Source organism: Erythrolamprus reginae, chromosome 1 (assembly GCF_031021105.1).
Source record: "Erythrolamprus reginae isolate rEryReg1 chromosome 1, rEryReg1.hap1, whole genome shotgun sequence".
Lineage (NCBI taxonomy): Eukaryota > Metazoa > Chordata > Lepidosauria > Squamata > Dipsadidae > Erythrolamprus > Erythrolamprus reginae.
In genome coordinates this window covers 289,745,461-289,763,760 of record NC_091950.1, presented here as the reverse complement: position 1 = coordinate 289,763,760, position 18,300 = coordinate 289,745,461, and the positions used below count along the sequence as shown (strand labels likewise).

The following is an 18,300-nucleotide window of genomic DNA, read 5'->3' as shown; positions in this document are numbered from 1 at the left end:
GATGTTAAAACATCATAAATAAGTTTTCCAATTCTATGAATGAAAATTATATCTACGTGAATTTGTATTTCTGTATAGAAGATCAACATTAATTGAAGCTTAAATACCTCATTGTTTACTGGTCTGTGTTAGTCTCAGTTGTGTATGGATTCAGAATTAACAAACAATATGCCTCATATTGGATTTGTTTTGTTTTTTCAAATAGAGTTTTTAATATTTTGATCAGTTTGCAATTGCAAAAAAATAACATTATCTAAATTAAGCTCCTATGACAACAGTTAACAGTAAGAGAAATAGAAATAAAAATGAAATATGTAAAGTAAAAAAAAACACCTTTGAGTTTGCAAATAAAACAGGGAAATGGTTGGCATATAAATTATGAAGGGGGAATGATATTGAAACTACAAGAGAGAGAGATACTATGTTAAGTGATAGCATGTACATGAAAAAAACATTTTATCAATATTGATCTAACTTGTAAAAAGTAAGTGACATCTCTCTGTAGAAAAGAAACAAAATCCACCAAGGATTAAAAAGAAACAGAAGAAGATTATGAATGGACCTATACAAATAAAGGAATCTTCTGAAGCTATACAATGGATGAAGCAGGAAAGGTTCCTGGACTATATGGATTATCATTTACTTTTGTTTTGAGGGTGAACTTTTACAACCTTTACAAAATATAGTGAACTCTATCTGACAGGGAGGAAGGTGCTAGAGACTTGGGAAAAGGTCAAAATAGCGCTAATATCTAAAAAGGACAAGTGTAATGACCCAGGGCACAGCACAGAGATAACACAAACAGTTGGCAGTTCAAATCGGCTCTTTTTATGCTTCAAATCTCCCTTAAACAAACCTCAAACAGTTTCTGATCACAATTAGTGCAGCCCAGCACTGTCTGCACCAAGGCTGCATATTGTTCCCGGTTTGGCCCAATTCTACGAATTGATAAGTGACAGTGAGAGGCTCCACCCAGGACACAAAGGTGGGGCAATTCCATGTCTTCTCCAGAGAGTATCCAAGATGAAGAATGCCGTGAAGACTGCAGAGTGAAGGCCAAAGAAGAGGAAAGCGAGGAGGAGAAGAGTGATTGCAACCTGATTGTGGACGAGGAAGCCTTTGCATTCTTCCCACCTCCATTCCGTAGGAAACACAAATGAGTATTTGTATCCGGATTTTTCTTCCTTTCTGCCAGTTGGTGCCCCACAAACACTCACTTTGTTTGGAATCTGCCCGGTTTGGGATTAAAGCCACACACATCTGACCTAAACCCAAAGATAGACTGAAACACATTATGAAATAAATATAAAAAGTTTGGTTTGAAAAAAAATGATAAAGTAAATGGATTTTAAGACAGAGAAGAAAGTAATCTAATTATCACAAGGACAAATATGTAATGTACTGTACTTTTCGGAGTATAAGTTACACTGGAATATAAGATGTACCTTAGTTTTTAGGGAGGAAAATAGGGAAAAGAATCTGCTTACCAAGTATTCATCTGGCTAGCACCCTTAGTCTGGTCAGCTTATTCGGAGCAAGTTAGAGCAATGAAAAAAATCCTGGAAATACTTAGGGCTTGGAAAACATTCTTTGTAGAGAGTAACAATGAAAGAGCTTGCAAGCTGGTAAAAGCTGGGGACATCATTAGCACCTGGTTAGTGCTGGAAATAAACTTATTTGGAGCAAGTTAAAGCAATGGAAAAAACCCTGCAAAGACTTAGGGCTTGGAAAACATACTTCGCAGAGAGAAACAATGAAGGAGCATGCAAGTTAAGAGCTGGAAAGATAGTTAGCAGCTAGTTAGGGCTGGGGGGGGGGAAGCTACATTCAGAGTATAAGACGCAACCATATTTTCCACCTCTTTTAGAGAGGAAAAAGGTGTGTCTTATACTCTGAAAAAATATGGTATGCTATTTCAAAATAACCATATTAAGACATGGAATGAAGTTTTAGAAAGATTATCGCCGGCTGACTTACCGGCCCCACAGCGCTGTTGCTGAAGGGCCGGGCAGACTCGGGCCCTTTTGATGGCGGCCGCCATCTTGTTTTCGGCCGAAATCTCGCGTGGCGAGATTTCGGCTGAGAATGCCCAGCCCACGTGGCTGGGCATGACGTCGGGTCCGGGCGGGGCCTGCTGGCCCTATTTAAGGGACAGCAGGCCAGGAAGAAAGCCTTTTCGCCCGGACCTGTGCTGAAGAGCAGACACTCGGCTGTCTGCTCTTGGGGCCTTTCGGCGGCCGCGTGAGGCGGCCGTCATTTCGGGCCTCGTTAGAGGCTTGGGGCACTGCTCGTCGCTCGCTTCGCCCATCCGAGGCTGCCGGTCTGCCCATCTTCAAGGAGTCTTGGGCAGCAACGGGCTTGCGGCAGGAGTCCCGCGTGAGGCCCCCACCCCACGTAACAGGCGGCCGCGTGTTGCGGTCGCCATTTTGAGAGCCTCATCGGAGGCTCGGGGAACGGTTTGGGGGCTTCGGGTCCGGCGGGAAGGCCGTTTGGCTGTTGCCCCCCCTATTTTGGGGGGGGGATCCTTCTGGTAGCCCCCTTGGGGACGTGGGGGGCTAGGGTGGGGGCTCGCGTGTGCGGCCCCTCCCGGTTCGTGGCCCCCAAAAAACAATAAAATAAAACACAACATAAAATGAAAAAGGAGGACGGTTGGGCCCTCGGCGGCAGCTTCATGCTGCTGCGCTGCCTGTTTGGGCAGAGGCCTTTTGCTGCCCTCTTGGGGCCTGGGGGCCCCAGTTCCCTCAGGTGTAAATTAAGAACCATGGTGTACACAGGCACATATTAATCATACTCCTAATGAGACTGATGATGGTTGGAATGATGTCATATATTTGTAGGCAAGCATGGACATAGGCAGGAAAAGACCTATTGGTCCCTCTAGTCTGCCCTTGTTCTGTTTCTGTATTTTGTCTTGGGATGGCTGTATGTTTGTCCCAGGCATGTTTGCACGCTGTTGCTGTGGATTCAGCTACTGGGTATGCGGGAAGTTTGTTCCAGGCCTTTACTATTTCAGTAAATCATGGACAAACTTCATTACAGCTATTATTTAACTTACTCAGGCCAGAAAAATATTAACAAGGGAGATCAGAGCAGCAAACAGGAACTACTCTGAATATATCCTAAGATTTTTATTAATATTGCTTCTTCATTGCTTATTTGGCCCCTATGACAATCATTAAGTGTTGTACCACATGATTCTTGACAAATGTATATTTTATTTATGTACCTTGAGAGCATATGCACCAAGACAAATTCCTTGTGTGTCCAATCACACTTGGCCAAGAAAATTCTATTCTATGGCGTTTTTTCGGGGGGGTGGGGGACTCCTAACCAGGTTTGCCCCCTTCCCCCCCTCTGGCTCCTAGTGCGAGAGCACAGGCCCCTGGGGCAGCTTTTGCCAGGGCCTGGTGCTTTGGGGGCAGGGGGTTTGACCGCCAACCCAGGCCAGTGGGCCTCCGCCCCTTTTGACGGCTTACCCGTCGGGGCCAGGGAGATTGGACAAGGGGGCCACCACAGGGTGGGACCCTTTCGCTGCATTGTCCTGGGCTTGCGGCAGAGGGACTTGTTTTCCCCCTTTTGTATGTATAGCCATGCGTGCGGGAAGGCGGGGCTCCCATGCCGCTGCAATGTACCCCTGCCCTGAAAGGGCAAGCCTCACCTATGGGGGGGGGGAAACTGGGCCCAACCCATTTAATTATAACAACAACTACAACAACAACAATGGGGTTGGTTGATGGACGACCACCCCCGCTCGAGAGCGGCCGCTCTCTTGCTAGGTTTCTCTAAGGGATTCGGGATCCCTTACATGGGGGGTTCGAGCAGGCCTTTCGGTTCAACGACCTCCGGTTGGTTGTGGGACATAACGGCTTGTTCGGTCCGGGACAGCATAAGAGGTGGCCATGGGGAGGGGCCTTGGGCCCTTCCCGGAGCCACCCTTCCCGAATCTTGGGGTCTCCCCATTCAGGGGGGTCCCCTGACAGGTGGGTGATGAATCTAGGTTGATTCACCACTCGTTTTTTCTTAAAAGGGAGTCAGTGAAGGTTTTCGTTCCTGACGAACTTTGTTTGGCCGGCTTCGCATCCTTGGAGGCGGTCGTGGCCATGGTAATGCAGTGTGGGGAGGGAGCCCTTATGGATAAATGCGACATTAAGTCAGCATCCCGGCTCTTCCCTATGCACCCGGACGGCTTCGCGCTGTTGGGCTTCCATTTCATGGGTGTTTTTAAGTGATCGGGGGTTTTACCCACGGGTGGCTCCCTCTCATGCTCTCTTTTGGGAGAGCTCGAGCACCTTCTTGGAGTGGGCGCTCAAGGGGCGCAGCGGCCCGGGCTCGGCGTTCACTACCTTGAGGGTTTCTTGATGGCGGGGACTGCGCGTGCAGAGCACTGCTTTGCTCCAATGCGGGTCTTCGAAGCCCTTTGCGCTCTGTTGGGGGTGCCTTTAGCCTCTACGGGGACCGAGGGCCCCGCCACCGGGATTACCTTCCTCGGTATTGAATTGGACTCAGAGGTGCAATCTTCTAGTTTGCCCCTGGTCAAGTTGGCACAAATCAGGGATCACCTTGGTATGGTTCTGGGGCTGCGGGAAGGTCACTCTTCGGCAGCTCCGGGACCTAGCTGGGATACTTCATTTTGCCCGCCGGGTCATGGTGCCGGGCAGGGTTTTTTCTAGGTGGTTATGTACTGCGATGAAGGGGCTCTGTTTGCCCCATTATCGTACCCGCTATGTGCAGGGGTCAGGGCTGACCTCTGCGTGTGGCGGAGTTCTTAAAACGTTTTAATGGGTTGTCTTTTTGGCAGCAAGAGCTTCTTTTGGAAGCTGATTTGCAGTTGTGCTCTGGTACGGCATGTACTCGCGCTTTGGGTTGTGTTGGGTGACCAGTGGGCTGGTCTGCGTGGCCTCCTAATGGGGGCCTCTCCTTTGGTTAGGGATTTGACCCTTTTGGTAGCTCTCCCCCTCGATAGGGGCTCTAGAGCTTTGGGGTGAGCGGTTTGGGGGGGCAGGACTGTGCATTTTGGTGTGACAGCCTAGTGGTTGTCCGTGTTGTGAACGCCCTGTCCTCCAAAAGGGACAGGGTGATGCGGCTTGTCCGCCAATTATTTTTTGGGCACAGGTCCTTGTCCCTGACCACACTGTTTTTAGCTAGGCATGTCCCCGGGTTAGATAACGGGGTTGTGACGCCTTGTCCCATGGTCAGTTGTCCTGGTTTCGGACCCTGGCCCTGCGGGCACGGATGTCGCCAGGGGCTTTTCCTGTCCACCTAGGGGCCGGGGGGCTACGGTGCAGTAAAGAGGCGAGGCTTCCTGGGCTGCGGCGCTCTTGGGAGTGTCTGGCACCCAGGGGGGGGCTTCGCAGCGGGCAGGTGAACTGTTTGGGTTGGCAGGCAGTATACGGGCTACCCCTATAGCTGGCCTGCCCCAGTTGTGTACCTGGCCATATTGGTGTCCAGCTTAGGCAGCGTGGCCTTTCGGTTGGGACTATTAGGTCCAGGTTGACCGGCTTCGCCTTGTTTAAGGCGGGGGCGGGGTTATTGGTTTTATGGCGTCTTCCGCAGTGTGACAGTGCGGGAAAGTTGGGCCGGGGCCGCATCACGGGCCGCCGGGTCAATTTGGTGCCTTCCATCTCATTAATTCAGTAGGTGGGTGCTAGTATGTAGGGTTTGGCCAGGCCAAGTATGGATCCCGCCATTCGGGAATGCTCGTTCTCGAGAGGCGCTGCCACTAGTGCGGTAACGGCCTCTTGATACGGAGGATTCGGGAAGTTGCCCGCCGGCGGTCAACGGCCTGTTTTAGGGTACGAACGGCCTGTTGAGGGTCCGGGTAAGATCTTAGGCCAGGTTCCTCCTTTGGTCCCCTTCTATTCAACCCCGCCAGGACGCGACCGACGGTGTTGCTTGGGGTCAGAGCGCTCCGAGACCACTCAGCAACAAGTTACCATCGGGGTGGGGACCCTGCCGTCGTGGCGGCTGGGTCCTGGCTGTCTGGCTGGGGAGACTGGGTGTGCGGTGGGACGGGTGTTTCCACCGCTATTGCTGGGAGGGCGGCATCCCATTGCTGCGCCCAGGTGGTCCTGGGAGGGCGGCATCCCATTGCTGCGCCCAGGAGGTGCTGGGAGGGTGACATCACGTTGCTGCGCCCAGTTTGTCCTGGGAGGGCAGCATCCCAGTGCTGCGCCCAGGTGGTGTCGGGGGGGGCGGCATCCCATTGCTGCGCCCAGTGGGGCTGGGAGGGCGGCATCCCATTGCTGCGCCCAGTCGGTGGCCAGGGGCGGCATCCCATCGTTGCGCTCAGAGGTGTGCTGGGAGGGCGGCATCCCATTGCTGCGCCCAGTTGGTGCTGGGAGGGCGGCATCCCATTGCTGCGCCCAGTTGGGACTGGGAGGGCGGCATCCCATTGCTGCGCCCAGCCGGTGCCGGGGGTCGGCATCCCATTGCTGCGCCTGGATGTGTGCTGGGAGGGCGGCATTCCATTGCTGCGCCCAGTTAGTGCTGGGAGGGCGGCATCTCATTGCTGCGCCCAGTTAGTGCCGGGGGCGGCATCCCATTGCTGTGCCTGGATGTGTGCTGGGAGGGCGGCATCCTATTGCTGCGCCCAGTTGGTGCTGGGAGGGCGGCATCCCATTGCTGCGCCCAGATGGTACTGGGAGGGCTGCATCCCATTGCGGCGCCCAGGTAGTGGGCCTTGCACCGTGTGGCAAGGACCGGTGTGGGCCTGGGGGTCGTTTTCGATCTGCCAGGTTCGCGAAGCCTGCGGTGGCTTCGCACTGTGCGGCCCTCCACGCAGGTGGTGTGGTCGAGATCCTCTTGGGGGATCGCTGGTGGGTCGCCATTTTCCCTTAGGGCCCTTCACCGGGTTAGACGGGGAGTTAAGGCCAGGGTACGGTAGTCAGAAAGTTAAGCGGGGTGGTTGTGGCCCATCCCCGCATCACCATAGATCAGCTGTGGCTTTACCTGGCTGCTGGTCTTCCTCTGTCAGAACTGAGGAACACCATTTTCCCTTTTGGACCTGCAGTGTCTCTGCGTGAGCTGGCGCGGATAGAGGGGGGAGTCGGGGGGCCAAGATAGAGATCTGACCCCCGCTCCGTGGCAGGTTAGGGGCGGAAATCTGGGTGGTGGTTCAGCAACTGCGCGTTCTCCCTTGGGCATCTTTGGGGATGATTGACAGGTTCTCTCCAAGCCCATGGTGGGTGCTACCTGCGCACTTGGGGGGAACCTGTCTTTGGGTCCCGCTATTGAAGTCCCAGGGTAGGGGTGAGCCGGCGGGACCCCCCTCATGCGAGTGCATGGCAGGGTCTCAGGTGAGGGAGAGGTCCCTCACCTGGACCAGCATCGACTACGCCCTTAGTTGCCCAGGAATGTTGACCTTTTACGTCATTTCCGCCCCGGAAGTGTTTGTTTGACCCTGCAGGTCCACTGTTTCCGGGTCATAGTTGAGTATGTTGATTTATGCAAATTTATGCTAATTCATGCTAATTTAATTAATAAATTATGCAAATTTATTATAATAAAAATGACCCAATTTTAAATCCAGCTCTGGTGTCCGAGTCGTTACTCCGTCTCTTTTGCAATATCGCCGGCTGACTTACCGGCCCCACGGCGCTGTTGCTGAAGGGCCGGGCAGACTCGGGCCCTTTTGATGGCGGCCGCCATCTTGTTTTCGGCCGAAATCTCGCGTGGCGAGATTTCGGCTGAGAATGCCCAGCCCACGTGGCTGGGCATGACGTCGGGTCCGGGCGGGGCCTGCTGGCCCTATTTAAGGGACAGCAGGCCGGGAAGAAAGCCTTTTCGCCCGGACCTGTGCTGAAGAGCAGACACCCACCCGCCCTTCCCTATCTTGCAGTGTGCCTAGTGGGTCGCCTTCGGGGGCCGAATGGGAATTTTTTGCAGCCTCGCCCATTAGGCCAGGCTGTTTTTTCGCCCATTCCACACTGGGGGGATGGATGTGCGGTTAGGGGGTGCTTGCATTTAATTAGGTTCATTGGCTTACCTCTGGTCATTGGGTAGGCAGGTTAGGGGCGGAAATCTGGGTGGTGGTTCAGCAACTGCGCGTTCTCCCTTGGGCATCTTTGGGGATGATTGACAGGTTCTCTCCAAGCCCATGGTGGGTGCTACCTGCGCACTTGGGGGGAACCTGTCTTTGGGTCCCGCTATTGAAGTCCCAGGGTAGGGGTGAGCCGGCGGGACCCCCCTCATGCGAGTGCATGGCAGGGTCTCAGGTGAGGGAGAGGTCCCTCACCTGGACCAGCATCGACTACGCCCTTAGTTGCCCAGGAATGTTGACCTTTTACGTCATTTCCGCCCCGGAAGTGTTTGTTTGACCCTGCAGGTCCACTGTTTCCGGGTCATAGTTGAGTATGTTGATTTATGCACATTTATGCTAATTCATGCTAATTTAATTAATAAATTATGCAAATTTATTATAATAAAAATGACCCAATTTTAAATCCAGCTCTGGTGTCCGAGTCGTTACTCCGTCTCTTCTGCAATAGTGTTTTAAAGAAACATACAAATGTTATTGCTGGGAGAATTCCTGTCACAGAAATAAATGTCCTCACTAGAATAATGTTTGTTCCAGACACTACCTGTTTTGACAATTGAGGCAACACCTCAACAGTGGGAAAATAATATACCCACATTTGTGTATTATGGGAGAAAAAAGTAAATAAATATGAGGTGTAACTATAAGGAAAGAGGAAGACAGGATTTATCTGATTTGATATTGTACGTTGCCGCTTGCTATTTGATTTGGATGAAATAGTAGATGTAATAGATTTTTTTTTTTTTGAGTTAAAAGGATACAGCCTGATGTATGGGTGTTATTTTATAGGATTCGGTATACCTGAGTGTTCTTCAATTGCTATTCACGATATGTGAACTGCAGAAAAAACAATTGCTGCCAACCTGCCTTCCATTGAGGACCTGTACACTGCACAAGTCAAAAAGAGGGCGGGGAAAATATTTACTGACCCCTCACATCCTGGACACAAACTATTTCAACTCCTACCCACAAAACGTTGCTACAGAGCACTGCACACCAAGACAACTGCACACCAACACAAGAACATTTTTTCCCCCGAACGCCATCAATCTACTAAAAAAATAATTCCCTCAACACTGTTAGGCTTTTTACTAAATCTGCACTTCTATTTCTACTAGTTTTTCTCATCATTCCTATCATCCTATTCCTCCACTTAGGACTGTATGATTGTAACTTTTGCTTGTGTCCTAAGATTTTTATTAATGATTGTTTCTTCATTGCTTATTTGGCCCTTATGACAATCATTAAGTGTTGTGCCACATGATTCTTAACAAATGTATCCTTTTCTTTTATGTACACTGAGAGCATATGCACCAAGACAAATTCCTTGTGTGTCCAATCACACTTGGCCAATAAAATTCTATTATTCTACTTCTATTCTATTACTATGTTACTTTCTTATACTGCCATATATTGCAAGTATCTCTCCTCCCTCCTTTTAAAATGCATGTTAGCATTCAGATTCCTAAATAAACCTATGGATGGAGTTAATTGCATCAAGGGTTTATTGAAAAATTCAAATATGCTTTATCTTGCTTGTTATTTCTACTTTCCCACAGCTTCACTGGAGGCCTTTATCTATCCCAGTGCCAAAATGGGAGCATTCGGGTGCGCAGGGTTGCACTGGAAACCAGAAGCTCAACTTCCCAGTGCGCACATGTGTGCCAGGGAGATGCTCTTTGGGTTTCCAGTGCTCCCACACACACAAAGAACCTGGACGAGCAATGGAACGATCGCTCTGCATGCCACTTCCGGTATATGTGCCATAGGTTTGCCATCACGGATCTAGGTTCTGATTAAATTGAGACCCCTAGCAAATAAACCTTCTCATTTGCTATGAATGTGGAAAAATATCTAACATCAATAGATGGTCTATGAACATGTCTTCAAAATGTAAGAAGGGGGGAAATTGTACTTGTATTGCCTCTAGGTATCTTTTGCTGCAAGCAGGGATATATGTATCGATATCTAATCCTTTTTTTCTCTTGGAGCACAAACAGATAACAATATGTTTTGCTGTACTTTGTGTTTCTTCCCTCTATAAAGTACATTTTTGTAGCCCAATTGTCTTAGTGGCTCTTTATTCCAGGAATCAAGACAGATAAAAACAAGGATTAAAAAAGAAAATATTTTATGGCATCCAGTTTTATATATTTAAAAGGAGTGCTTTGTATTCAGTTTCAGAGAAGTTTTTTAAAGTATGAAGGGCAGTTGCATGATATTGGGAAAAGATGTAGCTGCTTTAAAACACCTGTGATAGGTGCTATTTATGCTACCATGCACCCAAAAGCAACACTGCTACGTAGCCTTACTTTGTGCCTTCACATACACACAAAAATTATTTGCAGACAAACCCAGGTATGCTATCAAAGGAACATTTAATTGTAAACTGTATGTAATTATTTATTTGCAGAAAGCAGCTACAGCTGTAACTTTAAATTTTGTTACTCAGAAATAAAATTCAACTGAGTCTTGTAGTCAGTTGAGCACAATTCCTAGTATTGTGACTTTTAAAAAATAGTTTGAGCATCTTTATGGCAACACCTGAAATCTCTATTCAACAGAGGTCTTTAAAAAAATGTAAAATTATATATTCATCATTTGTTCTCATTCTATTTATAAAAACACATGTTTGACTATATTAGTTTTGTAATTACTTCGGGTTCTTTTTCCTCTGCATCATCAATTCAGGCATGCTTATTGTTGTAATGCCTAATATGCAGAAAAATAGATGCTCATTGTGGACTACTTAAATCAATTGATAATAGTTGCATAAAGCAATTATCACAACATTATTATCTCTGAGAATCTCTAACAGCTCTTTTTTTTACCAGATGACTTATTCTGGTTCAGAATACACATACACACACACACACACACACACACACACACACACACACGCACAAACTGCCACACCTTGTCTCAACTTTTGTGAGATCAGTTATAAGTTAGCTGGCTGGGGAATTATGGGAGTTGAAGTCTGCCAGGCTTAAAATTGCAAAGGTATAACATTCTAAACAACTTTAAAATGCACATACTACTCAGAAAACAGGTGTGGTAACTCAGATATTACTGAATGTGTTGTGATGACTCTAATAATATAGACTTGAAAAAAAGAATCTTTAACCAGAAAAGGTTTATAGCAAAAGCAATTAACAACAGTTGGGTTTCAGGCCTGGCTACAGCACGGACACTGCTTTGGTTGTGTTGATGGATGATCTGTGGCGGGCCTGGGACAGGGGTTTATCCTCTGTCCTGGTGCTTCTTGACCTCTCACCGGCTTTTAATACCATTGACCATGGTATCCTTCTGCGCCGGCTGGAGGGTTTGTGAGTGGGAGGCACTCTCCTTCAATGGTTCTCCTCCTACCTCTCCGGTCGGTCGCAGTCGGTGTTAGTGGGGGGTCAGAGGTCGACCCATAGGTTTCTCCATTGTGGGATGCCTCAGGGGTCAGTCCTCTCCCCCCTGCTATTTAATATCTACATGAAACCGCTGGGCGAGATCATCCAAGGGTATGGAGTGAGGTATGATCAGTACGCTGATGATACCCAGCTGTACATCTCCAACCTATGTCCAGTCAATGAAGCAGTGGAAGTGATGTGCCGGTGCCTGGAGGCTGTTAGGGTCTGGATGGGTGTCAATAGACTCAAACTCAACCCTGATAAGATGGAGTGGCTGTGGATTTTGCCCCCCAAGGACAATTCCATCTGTCCATCCATTACCCTGGGGGGGGGGAGAATTACTGACCCCCTCAGAGAGGGTCCGCAACTTGGACATCCTCCTCAATCCACAGCTAACATTAGACAACCATCTTTTGGCTGTGGCAAGGGGGGCATTTGCCCAGGTTCGCCTGGTGCACCAGTTGCGGCTCTACATGGACCGGGAGTCACTGCTCACAGTCACTCATGCCCTCATCACCTTGAGGTTCGACTACTATAATGCTCTCTACATGGGGCTACCTTTGAACAGTGTTTGGAAACTTCAGATCGTGCAGAATGCAGCTGCGAGAGCAATCATGGGCTTTCCCAGATATGCCCATGTCACACCAACACTCTGGAGTCTGCATTGGTTGCCGATCAGCTTCCAGTCACAATTCAAAGTGTTGGTTATGACCTATAAAACCCTTCATGGCATCGGACCAGAATATCTCCGGGACCGCCTTCTGCCGCACAAATCCCAGTGATCGATTAGGTCCCACAGAGTTGGCCTTCTCTGGGTCCCGTCGATGAAACAATGTCATCTGGCAGGACCCAGGAGAAGAGCCTTCTCTGTGGCAGCCCTGACCCTCTGGAATCAACTCCCCCCGGAGATCAGGACTGCCCCCACCCTCCTTGCCTTTTGCAAATTCCTTAAAACCCACCTCTGCCGTCAGGCATGGAGAAATTGATTCCATTCCGTTTTATGTATGGTTTGTCTGCGATGTATGATTGTTTTTATATTAAGGGTTTTAAACTGTTTTTAATCTTTGGATTTGTACTGTGTTTTATTGTTTTGAGCTGCTCTGAGTCTCCGGAGAGGGGCGGGATACAAATCTTATAAATAATAATCTAAAACTTTGAATGAATTTGTAGAATAGCCAATGTTTTCAGGTGAACCCATAGATGTTTTGGAGATTGTTTGAAAACAAAGCCAAAAAAGAAATATCAGAAGTTTATTTTCACATATTGGCCAAAAAGAAAACACTTCATTTCACTGTTATTGGTCTACAAAAAACAAATATAATATATAAGACATAGGACAAATTGCACCTGAAGCTGAAATTGATTGATTGATTGATTGATTGATTGACTTACTGACTGATTCTATTACTTACTTGATTTTTATGCTGCCCTTCTCCTTAGACTCAGTGTGGCTTACAACATGTTAGCAATAGCACTTTTTAACAGAGACAGCATATTGCCCCCACAATCTGTGTCCTCATTTTACCTACCTCAGAAGGATGGAAGGCTGAGTCAACCTTGAGCCGGTGATGAGATTTGAACTGCTGACCTACAGATCTACAGCCAGCTTCAATGGCCTGCAGTGCAGCACTCTACCTGCTATGCCACCCCGGCAATTGTATGTGATCTTCACAACTAATAGTCATTCATAGATTTTTATGAATTTTAGCCATGTAAGATAATGACTATTGCTCCAGTTATTGCAGTGCATTTTATAAATTTCTTTATGATTAAAAAAAAGCCTGACAGTGTATAAAATGGAGGAATATATACAATTTTGTTATTTCACTGTTATTGACACCAATATTTGTATATATGCTCGGTCCATAGAAAGTCAGTGAGATAACTTATTTATAGTTTTGAAACATTGTAACCAATGAAATGCTTTTCTCTATATTATAATCTAGAAATTATAATAATTTCTTTCTCAAAAAGAAATCATTCTTATATTAGCCTTCAAGGATTATTGTTGCCTTTCTTTATAAAAAATAATTATTTTCTTTGAAAACAAGTATGTCTTTTCAAAAATGTAATTTTAGATAGAAACTGAAATCTATTTTAACAGAAATCATTATGATATTGTATACAGAATTTAATGCAACACCTTAATAGAGTGAAGGGAATGTGGTTATATGAATTCCAGGTTTGGAAATCTCTTTGACTTGACTATGTTCATAATGTATTTCTGGCATAAAGAGTTCAGCATTGATCAGAAAATATCTAACAGCAAATATATAAAAAGTGCAATGAATATCATAGTAGTCTCAGATTAATCTTTAAAATATTATTTTATTCAATTTTGAACTGTAGAATTAGTTTCATTGGTTAGTATAACCCAATGAAGATTAGTATCAACTTCATCTAGTACTTAAAGACAAACATATTCCTATAACTTTATTTATGTCTCATAAAATTATCATGGGAAAAACAATGCTTTATGAATGAAACAAAAATTATCTGCTTGGTCAATTTTAGTTGCATCAATAGAATGAAGGCTGCCAAAAGACCAAAAGCCAGAACTTAGAAGAAGGAGTTGGAGGAGGAGGAAGAAGAGGAGAAGGAGGAGGGAGGGGCAGGGAGAGGGGTGAGGGGGAGAAGGAGGTCAATATTTCACAGTGACTAGAGGAAATAATTGACAATTCTACTGTACTACCATTGCCTGGTTTGGAGATTTAAAATAGTCCTGGAACTGGCAAATATCTCTATTAAGAATTATCAAGAAAACAAGCTAATGGTGTTTTTTTTAGTAATTAACAAGATTTTCAAGGGGGAAAAACTATATCTGCTAAAATTAAGGAACTGTGACATGGGATTGTGACACTTTATGTATTTAATGAGCTGATTAACACTCTTGGAAAGCTACAGTTTTAAATCATGTACTGCTAGAACTATAGCATTCAAAAACTTTTTAAACTGAGTTATAGATTCTCTGCCTGGAACTGGATTTTCAGTTTGATTTTTGCTACTAGGAATTATTTTAAAGACTTGGCGACCTGGGTTGTTTGCAATGGTCATGGCAGTAATATTTTAAAATTGCTTTTCATCTAAAAATAACTGACTGAGAAAGAAACAAAAATCAACACACAGCCTTAAAATACAATAATAGAGTTAAGTCATAAAACATGCAAAAGGCAAATTATAAGCGAAGAAACTGACAGTCTAAAAGGCCTAGGCAAACAGAAAGCTTTTAGCTTGTGTCAAGAAGAGAGGGAAGGCAGAACAATTTACATTTCTTTGAAGAGCGAGTTACATACACTAATGCTGTAGTACAGACCTTGGTCTTCCTTAGAAAAATACAAAGGAGATCCTCCTGAGCAAATCTTAAGGCATGGATATTGGGACTGGCATTTGATGGCAGTGGTGGGAGGGGGAGAAGGGGTCATTTCATGTTAGGTAAAAATCAACATAAGCCTTTTGAGAAAGCTGAAAAACAACGTTGGCCTTAAAAAACAAAACAAGCATATGTTCTCAGATATATCTGACTGTTGTAGAATTGCAAAGCAATATTTATGTCATTTCTGGAGGTGGCCAAAAATATATTAAAAGTTGGAATCTTACCACAGTAAAGCCATCTGCCTGTGAATTCTTTATATAGGCATCCTGAAATATAATAATGATTCCAAGGTATGATTAGTACTAATGGGGATATTTTTCTACTAGGAGGAAATAATCCTAATTACTCTTTAGAATAATTTTCAGCACTACATGATATCCAGCCTGTAAATGATCCTAACCACCTTCTTCTAATTCCGCAAGCTTACTCTATGCTTTTAGAACAAAAGCATTCTTTCTGTACTCAGAACAAGTCACATTAATTTAATTGTGTTTAAACTGCTTAATAACTGCTTAAGGTTATTTTTTCCCCTTCTTGTTAGGCAAAGTGCATGTCCTAAGGATGGAGGGGGAGAGGCTATAAATAAAATAAGAAATAAAAATTGAAAATAATGCAATTATAGTAGAGAGAAGATCATTTCCTTTTATTCAGAATTCAGAAAATTAATTTGGGCATACTTTCCTCAGAAAATTAATATTTTCTTTTGCTTGCTTGAATGCTGCTTGCTGCATAATGAAGATAGCAATAACAATTGCATTTAGATTTATATACAGCTTCACAGTGCTTTACAGCCCTCACTAAGCAGTTTACACAGAGTAAGCATATTGCCCCCAACAATCTGGGTCCTCATTTTACTGATCTTGGAAGGATGGAAGGCTGAGTTAACCTTGAGCCTACTGAGATTCAATCTGCCAAACTGCTGGCAGCTGGCGACCAGCAGAAGTAGCTTGCAGTACTCTATTCTAACCACTGTACCACCAAGGCTCTCAGCCATTGGGTAAGAAATTTTAAATATGGAAGAGCATTTCCCTCATTCTCAGAATTTAATATCATGGATATCAGGAAATGGAAATGACAGGGATGAAGTAAGTTGAATCCAACTTCTTCATTTCTTCATGCTACAACAGTGTTCACAGTTAGTATATTTGCTCCACTATGCAATTGTAAGGAGCTATTAGGAAGAGAATTAAGCAGACAACTCTCAGTTAAGCTAACACACTGCAGCCAGATTGCTGCAGTCAACTCATCATGGCCAACTTGTTTATGGGACAACTTGCTGTGGGACAAGAGGTACAAGAGGGTTAAATAAGGTTCAGGAGGAAAGTGTTTTTAATAGGAAAGTGAACACAAGAACAAGTGGACACAATCTGAAGTTAGTTGGGGGAATGATCAAAGGCAACATGAGAAAATATTATTTTACTGAAAGAGTAGTAGATCCTTGGAACAAACTTCCAGCAGACGTGGTTGGTAAATCCACAGTAACTGAATTTAAACATGCCTGGGATAAACATATATCCATTTTAAGATAAAATACAGGAAATAGTATAAGGGCAGACTAGATGGACCATGAGGTCTTTTTCTGCCGTCAGTCTTCTATGTTTCTACACTAATATCGAAGAAATAGTGGAATAATTAAAACAGTAATCAATTAGGTATTTGAATAATTAAATTATTTGAATAAATAAATGTAATTAGAATAATTAAAAAGAATAATAAATGTCATTAAAAAGAATGCTAAAGGAGGCACAAAATGAAATGTAAATGGCAAAAATTTAAATATATTAATATTTTAAATAATTATATTGAATTATTGTATTGTCCCCCAGTGAATTGTCCCATGGTAAGTTGCCCAGGGCAGGTTGTCCTGCAGTGAGTGGACCATGACAAGTTGGCAGTGGTGAGTTGGCTGTGGCGAGTTGTCCCATTTCGGGTAGAACCAGACAATGGACCTGTTTTTACTTAGCTTCAGTAAAATGATAGAAAATAATGCTTTGCACAGCAACGTCCATCTGAAAGAAAGAGCCCTGCCCTACCCTATCCAATTGAAATCAATAGTGGAGATTTTTTTGGGGGGATCAGTGGTTACCTTTATTTAAAAATGTTTTGGGGGGTTTTTGAGGAAGGAAAATAATTCAACATGAATAAATAGTGCCATAGATCCCAACATTGACATGTAATTCATGCTAACAAATGTGAATCGGTCTAGCGTCCAAATATTGTTCATGTCCTCAAACCCCCCAACTATTAAAATCCCAAAGGCCCCTGAGCATTGGGAACAAACAAACTGGGTTTTGCAACTCCCCCAGACTCTAGATGAGAAGCTAGTAACTTTGTTGTGTCTGTTAGGGAGATCTTCATTAACCAGAATGGTGAACCTCAAAAATATGGAACATCATCCTTACGCAGGGGGCATGCTTATCTTCTCTGTATCGTTCCAATTTTAGTATATGTGCTGCCGAATCGAGCACAATAGTGGAGAATTTTAATGGAGTGTACTACCCCACTCATTCACACTCACATGTCAATGTGGTTTACGGAGGGTTTTATTTATCTTCCCCCAGCAGTTCTCTTCTCTCGGCTTCATAACTGATCCATGAGCCATGAGCAAGCCCAGATTAATTCCACAGGCAATGGCCAATTAGTCCATAACACAAACAGCAAGGTGCTTTAACAGTAAGTCCAATAAACAAACATAAAGCTTCCAGGCAAAATTTAAAGCACATCCATGTTAGCTCACAGGTTATAGTAATTCAGAGGGTCAGGAAACACAAACAAGTACTCAACCATGACCCACATACATCGCTTCCAGCAATGCCTCCCTCTGCCTACCATGATAAATAGCTTCCAGGGCAGCCCAATAAGAGGAGCAGAGCAATCTGGCAGACCATTTCTCTGCCCTGCATGCCCTGAGCTCCACTACAGTTGGCAGTTCCTCCTCCTCTCCTTCATTGGCCTGCAAGATGTCTATCTGGAGCCTTTTCTGCTGGCAGTTCAAGGTCAGCAATCCCTTTTTTTTTTGCCCAGAATGATCTCCTTCCCCTTCAAGCCAGCCTCTAGGGAAGTAAGTCCAAAGGAGGCATCACACTGATAGAAACATAGAAACATAGAAGTCTGACGGCAGAAAAAGACCCCATGGTCCATCTAGTCTGCCCTTATACTATTTTCTGTATTTTATCTTAGGATGGATATATGTTTATCCCAGGCATGTTTAAATTCAGTTACTGTGGATTTATCTACCACGTCTGCTGGAAGTTTGTTCCAAGGATCTACTACTCTTTCAGTAAAATAATATTTTCTCATGTTGCTTTTGATCTTTCCCCCAACTAACCTCAGATTGTGTCCCCTTGTTCTTGTGTTCACTTTCCTATTAAAAACACTTCCCTCCTGGACCTTATTTAACCCTTTAATATATTTAAATGTTTCGATCATGTCCCCCCTTTTCCTTCTGTCCTCCAGACTATACAGATTGAGTTCATTAAGTCTTTCCTGAT

General features: G+C 45.0%; 1 non-coding gene across 1 annotated transcript; it reads right to left on the bottom strand.

Annotated features, from left to right (window-relative positions):
• Window positions 1–17,169: 17,169 nt before the first annotated feature.
• Window positions 17,170–17,277, bottom strand: LOC139158280 (U6 spliceosomal RNA). Its single transcript, XR_011557670.1, has one exon. It is a non-coding gene; the product is annotated as a U6 spliceosomal RNA (small nuclear RNA).
• Between the last annotated feature and the right edge of the window lie 1,023 nt (window positions 17,278–18,300).